This window comes from Lactuca virosa, chromosome 4 (genome assembly GCF_052849685.1).
Source record: "Lactuca virosa cultivar CGN04683 chromosome 4, Lactuca_virosa_CGN04683_v6, whole genome shotgun sequence".
NCBI classification, from domain to species: Eukaryota; Viridiplantae; Streptophyta; class Magnoliopsida; order Asterales; family Asteraceae; genus Lactuca; species Lactuca virosa.
In genome coordinates, this window is record NC_136429.1 from 409,212,770 (window position 1) to 409,225,185 (window position 12,416).

General features: G+C 37.5%; 1 long non-coding RNA gene across 1 annotated transcript; it reads right to left on the reverse strand.

Annotated features, from left to right (window-relative positions):
• Positions 1-8,902: 8,902 nt before the first annotated feature.
• On the reverse strand, positions 8,903-11,931 carry LOC145169072 (uncharacterized). The gene is made up of 6 exons (XR_013742275.1): positions 11,286-11,931; positions 10,680-10,759; positions 9,985-10,059; positions 9,868-9,910; positions 9,574-9,722; positions 8,903-9,104 (listed from the first exon to the last, which is right to left on the reverse strand). It is a non-coding gene; the product is annotated as an uncharacterized LOC145169072 (long non-coding RNA).
• Between the last annotated feature and the right edge of the window lie 485 nt (positions 11,932-12,416).

The following is a 12,416-nucleotide window of genomic DNA, read 5'->3' on the forward strand; positions in this document are numbered from 1 at the left end:
GAAGTTGGTTGACTTGCCAAAGGGCAAAAAGTCTCTTGACACACGATGGGTCTATCGAAACAAGCAGGATGATTCAGGGGTTATAGTGCGGAACAAAGCTAGATTGGTGGTTCGCGGGTTTCGACAGGTCGAGGGTCTTGATTACACTGAAGTTTATGCTCCAGTAGCTCACTTGGAGGCTATTCGTATCTTCCTAGCATATGCTTCCTACATGAACTTTACCGTTTACCAAATGGATGTCAAGACCGCCTTCTTGTATGGCAAGGTGAAGGAAGAAATCTACGTTGATCAACCTCCTGGGTTCGTTGACTCAAAGTTTCCTAATCATGTCTACAAGTTGGACAAAGCATTGTATGGGTTACATCAAGCTCCTCGAGCGTGGTATGCAACTCTGACAAAGCACTTGCTCGAGCATGGTTACTCCCGTGGCACTATCGATCAGACTTTGTTTATCAAGCATGTCGGTAATGATCAGATACTTGTGCATATCTATGTTGACGACATTATCTTTGGGTCGACCAGTCCGCAGCTCTGCAAAGAATTTCAAGGTGTTATGAAAAAGAGGTTCGAAATGAGTTCGTTGGGGGAAATGACCATGTTTTTGGGGCTTCAGTTCAAACAAAATTCAACCGGGATCCTGTTACATCAAGCCAAGTATGTGGAAGATATTCTTGAGAAGTTCGGGTTTCATGACGCAAAATCTGCATCGACGCCAATGGCTGAAAGACCTCTCCTGACTCCAGATCCTGATGGCGAATCCGTAGATCAGACGCTCTACAGATCGATGATCGGGTCGCTGATGTATCTTAGTGCAAGCCGACCTGACATCATGTTTGCATTTTGTCAATGCGCACGTTATCAGGCTAATCCTAAACTTTCACATCTTATTGCTGTCAAAAGAATTTTTCGGTATATCAAAGGTAGCCCAAAATTGGGTCTTTGGTATCCGAAGAATTCTGAATTTGATTTATATGTTTTTGCTGACAGTAATTATGGTGGCTGTGAGCTTGACAGGAAATCTACCTCGGGAGGGTGTCAATATCTAGGTGACAGATTAGTGTCGTGGCAGTGCAAGAAACAACACACTGTTTCAACCTCAACAGCGGAGGCGGAATACGTTGTTGCATTTGCTTGCTGCTCTCAAGTTATCAGGATCCAACATCAGTTGTTGGACTACGGTTTGAATTATTTAGAAACCCCCATTTACTGTGATAATGAGGCCGCAATCCAAATTGCCAAAAATCCAGTCCGACACTCTAAAACCAAGCACATCGATATTAAAATTCATTTATCAGAGACTGTTATGAACGTTCGCTAATCCGGCTGGAACAGGTTCCCACTGCTAATAATGTGGCGGACATGTTCACTAAGCCCTTTAACAAAGCTCGCTTCGATGTGCTTGTGGGATTTCTGAAAATGATTCGTTTTGAGGATTAAGTTTTTTTCTATTTTTTTCTTTTCTTAATTCTTCTAAAAAATTTTAAATTTGTTTTGGTTTCTGTAGGCAGGTTAATTTAAATTTGCGCATTTCATTTTATTTTTATTCTCACTCATGCACAAATTTAGGGGGAGAAAAATCCAAAAACAATAAAAATCCAAAAATAATAAAAAAATCCATAAAAAATCCAAAAACAATAAAAAAATCTTGAAAATTAAAAATATTGCTAATAGTCTTGTTTGCAGGTGTTGTGACGGGAAATGAAATTAGCAAGTGTTAACGGGCAATCTGAATCTGCATAACGTACCTAAATTGAATCGTCTACGCTCTGTGCTCGATGCGCTGGTAGGCACGAAAGATTTTTAATGGACTTGACTAGGGAGAGTTGAACCTAATAAATTCAAGGACTTGACAAACATTGATCGAGTTAGATCCGTTTAGCCTGACAATACGACGCTCGGATAGGTTGAGCAGGGAGATATACACGGGAATCTACTGGTCACACTAATGAACCCGTATCTAGAACTGTGGATTTACTTTTCCTCGATATGCGGATTCTGTCCTTAATTCCGGTTGGATGGGGTGACTGGGGAATTCCGATAAATTAGGTCTGTAGAAGGTTATTTTCTTTCTTTCTGTCTGTTAGTCATATGTTGTCTCCTCTGCGTGATCGAGAGATCCGACCTGGATTGTAACATATGCAATTCTATCTCTTTGCATCTTCTCTCTATGCAATTCTTTCTGTCTGTTAGCCATATACTGTCTCATTTGTGTGACTCAAAATCCGACCTGGTACACAATATATGCATCATTCTCTTCTCAATCCCTCTAAAAAAAACTTCAGTTAGTCATATGTTTCATCCTTTGCGTGATTGGAAGAGATCCGGCCTGGATGTACAGCATATGCATTCTAAATCTATCTTCTCTCTTAATAATTGTCTGCTCACCCGGTGTAAGGAGTATTCTGGAAGTCCTTGATGGCTGGTGCATATCAGAAAGCGGGAAACACGTTCTAGTACAATTAAAATTGAACACATACAGATTGTCTGTAGATCTCGCTGCTCAATTTAGGTGGACAACAATATCCCTGGTTGTCGTCAGATAAATGGTCCATAAGATATTTACCTAAGAATAAGGGCTAAAAATGTCATTTTATTGGTAAATTGTCCAAATTATGTCACAAATGTTTCGTGTTTAAGTGGACCACAATACTGGCGATCGATCAGACGAAGACGTGAAAATAAGGGTACCGACAAGTGGAATAAGGTTGTCCAACAACTTTGATCCCAGCGTCACAAATTCATTCTCAATAATTAAATTTTTAAGTTGTATATTTTAGTTGGAGTCAATTTAATTTAATTTTTTAATTTTATTTTTATTTTTATTTTTATTTTAATTTTTATTTTGTTAACTGCTAAAATAAAAATTATTATTTTTTAATTTTAAATTTTGCAAAGTTAATTTTATTTTATTTTATTTTTAATTTTAGTTTTAATATTAATCCTCAAAAGATTTGTTTTTTAAATTTTTGAAAAAAAATAATTGGACTGTGTTGGAGACTGCCTTATACTGTGTGGTTATCAGGTAAATGAAAGGTGGGTATAAAAGGAGGTTTACAGCCGGAATCTCTATCATTTTCTTGATTCCGGCCGTAAACTCTCGCATCCTCTCTCTCCTCCGAAAATTTATTTTATCAATTTTTGCGAAATTAATCTGATAGTCTTGAAGGTACTGCGTTTTCGACCAGGAATATGCATCTCGTTTCGTGATTAACTGTGTTTTTGAGGCTGAAATCGACAAAAAGGGTTTTAGGAGTTTACGGTCGAAGCTTACGGCCGTAAGGTGTTTGCGGCCGTAAACTCCCCAAGTGGTCTGTGGCATACGATCAAGGGTTTACGGCCGTAAACCCTCGTTGACCGCAAACTCTGGCTTTGACCCAATTTTAATTAAAAAATTATTATTTCATTTTGGGGTCAAAAATTAAACCATTTAAAATTTTAATTGCTCATTTTTCCTTTTTGTCTCGGTATGTTTTAGTGCAGATAAAATGGCAGCTTTGAAATTTGCAGATATGCACAACCTGGCGATGATTCTTGCTGACCCTCCGGTGGCACATCAGGATTTCAAGTCGATGATTCACGGACTTCGAGAATGCTGCTTGGCCTCTGCCATTACGATGAACACTGTTGTGTACCAGAAAATGATTTGTGAGTTCTGGCAGACTGCCAAGATGACAAGGGACGATAATGGAGCTGTCACTGTAGATGCGATCGTTCAGGGATGCAAGATTGTCATTGATGAGACCTTTGTGAGAGACTCTGCTGATTAACGACCTTCCGACCTTTCCCACGGAAATTGGTATTAGTGATGCTCAAAAGATTCTAAGGAGGATGGGATACGAGGGTGATACTCCACCAACAATGAACAAACTTTTGCCGCCTTATTGGAGATTTCTAGCCCACGTGTTCGTGAGCTGTATCTCCGGCAGAAGGTCCGGTGCTGATGAGATTTCCCTGAGAAACACTGGCGCTATTGTTTTTCTCGCTGCAGGGATAGGCTTCAACTTTTCTAGATTTATTCTAAACGAGTTTGTGGTCAACATTAATGCCACTACTCGGGATACTTTCTTAATGTACCCTCGATTTATTTAGCTCTTCATCAACAAGCAATTTCCCAATTTGGTGAAGGATGGAGAAACATTGGATATGAAGTCTTTGGGTCCTCATACTATTGGGCTCATTAAGCAAAACCGCAGGGGGAAGGTGGTCTTTCAGGGGTTGTATCCATTGGTCAAGTTCGGACGATTTGCCGAACCGAACGAAGCAACCGAGTCTCATGGATCGTCAGACAAAATTTCTTCAGAGCATACTTCATCGGAAAGGGTTATTTCAGAAGGAGATGTGGTCACAGTATCGGATCAAGAAGGAGAAGAGACTGATGCTCATGCTGTATCAGTTGCAGAGGAACATAATCTACAAAATGTTCAAATCGAAGGAGATTACAATGAGGGATCATCTAAGAACACTGCCCAGCCTAACCAATTTGAAGACCTTGATCTTACTGGATTTGATCAAGATGACATTCCTGAGACTTTTGGAAGAAATAATGACTTCTTAGCAAGCGTAAATCTCAACTCTTTGCTAGATAATGTCAGTGATGTTACTATCCCAGTAACGGAGACAAGGGAAAAGGAAGACGTTTTTAATTCAACCCCCGTTTCTCAAGAGCAAGTGGTTGGTTCTTCAACTCCTACGGTGACAGTGTCAGGGATTCCTCCCCTTGACAGTGCATTGCCCATATTTGAACCACTTCAAGATGATCAACAAGAAGACCAGACAGTGCAGCCTCCATCAAAAAGGAGAAGAAGAGATCCTAGGGTCGGGTTTTTGGACTCTGACCTTTCTCAAGGCGTGCCTACTACTCCGGCTATCGTAACCGCAGAACCATTCAGTGAAGGCCCTAGTACCGTTTTTGAAACCAGTGGTCCCTCTATACCACCAGGGTTCTCTCCTCCAGGGGCAGATCATGAAGAAGCTTCCATTCGTTTGGCTCAGTTTTTGGCTCAAGAGCAAACCGGTGCAACTGCTTCTAAGGCAAAAGGGATCGTTTTTAATGAGGGTCAGTCTAGAGATGAAGATTCTGTAATCAATGAACTTCAGAAAAGAGTAAATGTGCTTGATCAGAAGAACATTGAGCTTAGCATCCAAGTTGAAGATCTTCTAAGTGAAAATATAAATTTAAAGATTCAAGTCTCTGATCTTAAAGAAGATGGGGCGACAAAGACCAAACAGATATCTGAGCTCCAAGCTCATTTTAATCTCTTGACCTCCAGCTACTTTGATCTAAAGAAGAAGCTTGAAGAAGATTTGGGTGTTAAGTACAAGACTACTGCTGATGAATATAGAATTAATCTTCACTCTCAGACTCATCCCATTGCTGTGTCAACTGCTGATACCTCACGGGTCGTGAATCGCTTCGAAGAAGAGCCCATTCATGCTCCGCATATTTCATAGATCATTTGGGATAAACAAGAGAAGGCTGCCAAGAAGGGACAAATCTTATTCAAGAGGAGTTCTGACAAGAATGCACCGGGAAATCAGTCCAAAATCATTGTTACGGATCTCGAAACCGTAAGGTTTAGAGATACGTATGGTGATAGGTCAGGTATCATCTCTTGGGGTTTTCATGATCCACTGAAAATGTGGATTGTTCGCAGAAAGAGCGGCAATACAGAGCTCTACAAGGACTGTCATGATTTTAACTCATGGACCAGAGTGGATATTTCAGAGCTATCACAATCTCAGTTCTCAAACCCGACTGATAACCAGCAAGCAACAAGCTTCAAGCACTTTCTGGAAGACCAAGTAAAGAAGGGATTTCCAGCTATGAAGACTGCTGAGTCTGTGATAATGGATCATCCTGATGTTATTGATCCCAAGACTGGCAATCCACTTCAGGTGGTGATGTGGCCTGCTACAAATCAGGTCAAACAGATTCCAGTGCTTCAAGATTATTCGGATGGATCTCTAAGCTCTATGCTTTACTGGGTGTTTGATGAAACCACAACATCTGCTGTCATCAAACTGAAGGAGGGGTGCATTCGTTTATATGACAGAAGGGATTTGTACCAGTTTGGAAAATGGGACACTCAGCATTTGAGCCATTTCCAGATTCAAGTTGTTGAAGAGATTTTTGAGTCTGCTGCGAAAGAATATACCACGATGGTTGCTGAAATTATCAACAAGCGAATGTGGAATGGAGCGATGGGGCTGGATGATGTAATGATCATAGACAAAGATTGATTTAAAGCTAGCACCAAACCAATGGGGAGATTGAAGGGTCCAATTAGTGGTTTGGTCTAGGCTTTCCATGTAATAGGTTCTTTTGGTCATTTGATATCTTATAGTATTTTGCTTGGAATTTACGGTCACTGTAATGAGTTTACGGCCGTAAGCCTGTTTACGGCCGTAAACCCAAGGCCGGCCCATGATAGTATATATAGAGGTATGCTAGGTCTTTTGTGGTTGTTGATGCCTCGGTATTCTCAGCTCTTGTAAACTGCAAGTTGTACCAGACGTGATTCTAATAGAAAAGCGTGTGCAAGCTTGTTTGATTCTCTATTCTACTCGTTCTTATTTGATTAACTGATTGTATTTGTTGTTGATCACTGGTAAGATTCTTTCAGGACCTTACATTTTAACTTTTAAAATTCTAGGGGTTGGAACTAAAGTTTACTAGATGACTTTACATGTTCCAAAACTTGAGGGCAAGTTTTGTAACTTTACAAAACTTTTCAATTCATAACTTATGAGTTATTGTTTATTAAAAATGAAGACTCTTCATTTTTTTGTAACTTATGTGTTCTTTTAATGAATAATTTACAAAGTGACTTTTGGTTTTCCATAACTTGAGGACAAGTTATGGACTCCATTAAAACACATCATGATCATGAATTAACTACCAATCAATAGCACATAATTCCTATGATCTTGCAAGAACTCATAAGAACATGAATATTCATATCAAAATTTCAAGAGCATATGAACACATATAAACATGGAATTTTGATATTAGCCAGTGTAAATGGATTAGAACAACCATTACACCATCTAAAACAAGTTTTATAGCACCAAAACAGTTTAGGGTAATGTTTCTAGTCCATTTCCAATAGCAAAACTCGAAAAACTGCATTATGTGGCTCCTACTCGTCGAGTGCAACAACCTACTCGACGAGTAGGATGAGTTTACTCATGGACTCGTCGAGTCCACCCATGGACTCGACGATTTCATGCTGCGGAGTGCATAAAAACTGAATTTTTTCACAATTTTGCATCAAATATCAAACAAACAAGCCTAGGCTCTGATACCACTGTAGTGTTTTGAGCATTCTAACACTCCTAAGGTGTACATGCAACCCTGTAGGGTTTTGATCATTCTACACTCTATCTGGCCAACTCGTCGAGTGCAAGAACTGACTCGCCGAGTTGGTTGAAGATACGCTTGGACTCGTCAAGTCCCCCCATGGACTCGGCGAGTCCCCTGTGCAGACAGCAAGAATTTCGACTTTTTCAGCTATTTTGCATCAAGTATCAAACAAACAAGCCTAGGCTCTGATACCACTATAGGGTTTTGAGCATTCTAACACTCCTAAGGTATTCATGCAACCCTAGAAACCTTGGATCTATGTTTGACTAAGATACATGCAAAATTGATTTTCCAAGGTTCATAATCCTATCTAACATACATGGGGAACTTTTAAACATAAAAGTTAGCTAGAAAACATACATTGTAGTAGTTTGGATTCCTTGAAAACCTTGTGAGCCTAGCACCCCAAGTGTGATGCCTCAAATGTCTCACACAACACCAAATGCACTTGGAATAAACTTGAGAGAAATGTCACACTACTTGAAATCGGCTAGCCCTCTTCTTTCTTGCTTAAGTGCCAATTTTGGTGAACATAATGATCCTTATATAGTGTGTTACAATTAGGGTTACACCATGTAAACCCTAATTTTCATGACCTTTCATTTCCATGACTCATGGGTTCAATAAACATCATGGAGCATCCATGGAGCATCCTATGGGTATTAGCCCAACTTGATAATCCATGGAGCATTTAGCCCACTATACAAGTATGAGTGATTTACACAATCAACCCATATATTTAATTAGTCTTCTTTTGATCACTTAATTAATTCCAAATTAATTCTTGATCAGTACTAATTAAATAATACTATTAATATATTAGAACTTATAATATATTAATAACCCATAAGTGTTATTTCTCTCATTTTAGTATATCCAAATGCATGATGCCATGCAACCCAAATGGACCATGCCAAACCGGGTCAAGTACATACCATAAATAGTTATGGACTTAGACACCTTATCCAACACCTCGCACCTCAGCTGTTGGCTACAGTTAGACCGACCAATCTAGGGTGACAAATGGCATAATAGTTCCGACGTCCGAAGCACGTCGCTCAGGCAACTAGTCGCATTAGTATGGTTATAATAACTCACATAGGGTATTGACAACACATTTGATTTACAGGTTAACATACATTCAAGTAGTTTTATATAAAGATAAAACTTCATAACACCATTTTTTTAGTACAGTATTACTTACATTTTTAGTCTTGGGATTTAAGACTTGGGATTTAAGACTTACAACTCATGTATAAAGAAAAATATCGGATTTTCTGGAAGTATACACTATCATTTTACACGAAACCTTTACAAATCCTTTTCATACAAAACGCTTATGAACTCACCAACTTAATCGTTGACACTTTTTCAAAATCACTTGTATTCTCTGGGAATCACTAAAGAGGTAACCACATAAGTTTTGGTGGATGGGACATCGTCGCATCACGTTATTTATTTTGTTATATGCATTTGATATCATGTAAACAATGTTTTGAGCACAATGTAAACTTATTAAATATTCAATACAATGGTTGTAATGCTTTGATCGCTACTATTCAATTGTTATGATATTGTACATGAAGTCATCCGCTCCCAGACGTTTCCGCCGTTCTAGTTTGGGGGTGTGACAGTTTGTTACCTTATAAAGGACAATTGCCTTATCCTCATCAACATCATGTCCAAGTTTGTTACCCTCATTGACTACCATTGCCAAAGGCTTTACGTGTTAGTCCTCTATCTGCAATGATGAGAACTTGAATTAGGAAAAAAAAATCATTTTGAAATATGATATATTTGATGCAAAACTAAAGGAAAAAAATCTAAGAATATGGAATTTAATTCGGAAATGTTAAATGTTAGGGCTTCCATTAGAGATCGATCTCTGATTAATAATTAGCAAAATAACAAACATGTATCTCTCTCTCTCCCTGAAAATGCATTCGGTATGTGATTTGAATAGCAGAATATTGCATCAGAAATGAAGAGCCCACTAATGAATCTATCAACAGCTCAATAATTCCTAAAATAGCATAAAAAAAAAAAAAGATAACATTCATCTCAAATACTTGAACTTTCTTAAAATGTTCTGATGTTGTCATCAGTTTTTAATAAGCAGTTTGAATCAAATTAATTCATTTCAACACACAATATGAATTGCTATTAGTTTGATCAATTAATTAGAAGAAAAATGAAGATTAAGAGCGTACAACTTCCGGTAATTCCACATCGTGTTGTAAATAAACAAAGAATAAGCGATTGAACCCTTAAATCAAACTTCTTTCTCCATATTTGATTAGAACTTGTTCGTTTTCCTTTTAACAACAAATATCGATAGATCAGATACATCTTTATGACACTGCAAATTATGAAATATGAGTATAAATAAACATAAGAGACTTAATCTGGTAAGCAATATATTGGTGTTTTGTTTTTACCTAATAAATATAAAAGCGAATTAATAGAAAACGTAAAAAATGAATTAGGCTTTCCCAAATACTGACCTTGTAACATGAATTCATCCTGCTTCCAACCTAGTTCATAAACCTTATAATGCACCAAAAAAGATATATGATTAAGTGGAACATTCTCAAATATTGTATTTGTGTAAATATACTTACATGTGACTTTTGAATGAGCTGTCTTCATGAAATTTCCTATAAATGTATACTTTGAGTACTCTCATTCGAATATACCTAAATATAGAAAAAGTGATCATATTTAATGTGAACGTATGTGAAAAAAAAAAAAAGTGGACTGGTCATCAGCAAAATCTGTGAATTGAATGTAACATAATTCTGTTAGCAAAAAGCATATACATACATGTTAGCGTATCTACATATGTAAAACAATACCTGTTAACAGTTCAATAGGATTGATGAAGCCAAATATTATTGAACACAATCAGAAATTGCAGCATGGATTACCAGGTAAGATGACCAACAATACTCATTTGATAATTAGAAAATACAAACATCGGTTGAATTCTCTATGAAACATTTCATCAAACAACTTATGTGCATCATAAACTCATAGTTTAACATGACACATATGTATTGTTTCATCACCCAAACAGTTTTTCATAACATCTAACTTGAAAGGAAAAAAGCTCCATTAATGATTGACTTATACAACAAAGTAAAATTAAGCAGGATTAAGACAAATTTGAATGGGAAATTAATAGATAGTGATATAAAGTTGAATATTCTGATATGTATTAAAAAAAATTGATTTCTTTTACAGAACTCAAAAGTTGTTTAGTAGAGAAAGAACGAATAAATTAAGAAACATGTAGAGCTAGAAAGAGGAAACTTACATGTGATACATCAAGAGGAGCACCAAACGTAAAGTGTGGTCCTTCAACTTGCATCACGAGTATTTTGGTTCTTTTGTAGCCTGGCAAGGAGATTCTTCAATTAGTGGTTCTAATCAAGAGAAACAAACAAAATATAATTAGGAAATGGAAAAGAAGAAGTAGAAGGTGGAAGATGCAGTCATTGGGCGAAATATATTTTGTCTCCATCACCTCTTATTCGGAACTGTTAGAGAAAATTCCAACCATTTTTCAGTTCAATTGCATTTATCTACCTGTGAAGCTCTTAGTGGTGAAAAGGTATTGGGGTATCAATAAGTGGTGGAGAGGGCGGTAAGTGATGTAGACGATGGAAAAAGATACAGACACAAAGATGACGTCTTTGGTTGGAAGGTTTGGTTGGATAAATTCAAAAAAAATAGAACAACGGATGTAGGTGAACGATGATGGAAGTCTATAGGGTTTATCTTACCAGAGAAAGACGAACCATATGGAAAGAATGAATATAGTGTATTTGGTTTTTGACTGCAGGAACTTAGCTGTGCAAAGAAGAAGAAAAATCCAACAGAGATGAAGGAAATCAAACATCAAACATTTTAAGAATAAAACCTGGAAATTGTCGGCCAAAGCAAAGTCCATTGCGACGGGCTGAACACCTACGTTGCATAGGGCAGGTGAGCAATAAACGTCGACTTCTGCCTCTTGGTGGCGGTGGCGGTGGCGTTTGTGAGAGGTCGGAGGTGGAACACTTACCAGAAGAGACATATCACCTCCAGATGGAAGATGGAGGCGTAGAAACATGGTGGTGTATTTGGATAATCGGAGTCAGGGGTGGTCGATCGATGTATGCATCCACTACTATAGATGTCGGCGGAAGTGGTGATATAGTTGTGCAACAGTTGATTGGGCGACAGGGGCGATGAAGATGTCGTGGTGACTGGTTGTTTGCTTCCGGTGGCAGAAGTCGAGAGAATAGTAGGGATGGAGGAAAACATCAACATGCATCTATGGTTCCTGAGGTTGGAACGGTGGGAATGATGGGAAGCATCCAAAACCGGAATCGGGAAGGAGGAAGCGAATATGTATAGCCCTAACCTAATAGAAAATATGTGGAAGGAGCTGAATTGCGTATATCGGTGAAGAGGAACGAAGCGGTGGATACTGACACTAATCTCATTGTTATTGGCTAAACTGGCGGTGGAATCAGGCAGAGCACACGTTGTTGTGCCCAAAATTAATGAAACAGATTAAAAGAAACTCACCAGCAGGAACAAAGTACTGTTCCTAAAGGTACCTCAAAATATATATATATATATATATATATATATATATATAGTTTAGTGACATTGAGGATCTGAACTAGAACCATATAGTATAATTTAGGTTTCAAAATTCACGTACTCTTATTCATAATGTGAATTCGAACCGAATAAAATTTGGTTTTCATAACTCATAATGTGAATTTAAACTAAAAAATCCAAAAAAATTATGTATTATTATGAATGGCTATTTAAAGAGTAAAAAAAATATGAATTTTGATATATTTATTTTATTTTTCTATAAAATATAAACCTAAATATTAAAAAACAAAAAGAAAGGGTTTTTTGAAAATAGTTTTGTAAAATTTGCAAGTAGGTAAGGGCATATAAGTAAACTTGTCTTTTAATTAAATGATATTTTCCTAAATTTTTGGGATTCTAATTGACTGTTACCAAAAAAATAATTTTTTTTCCATTTTTT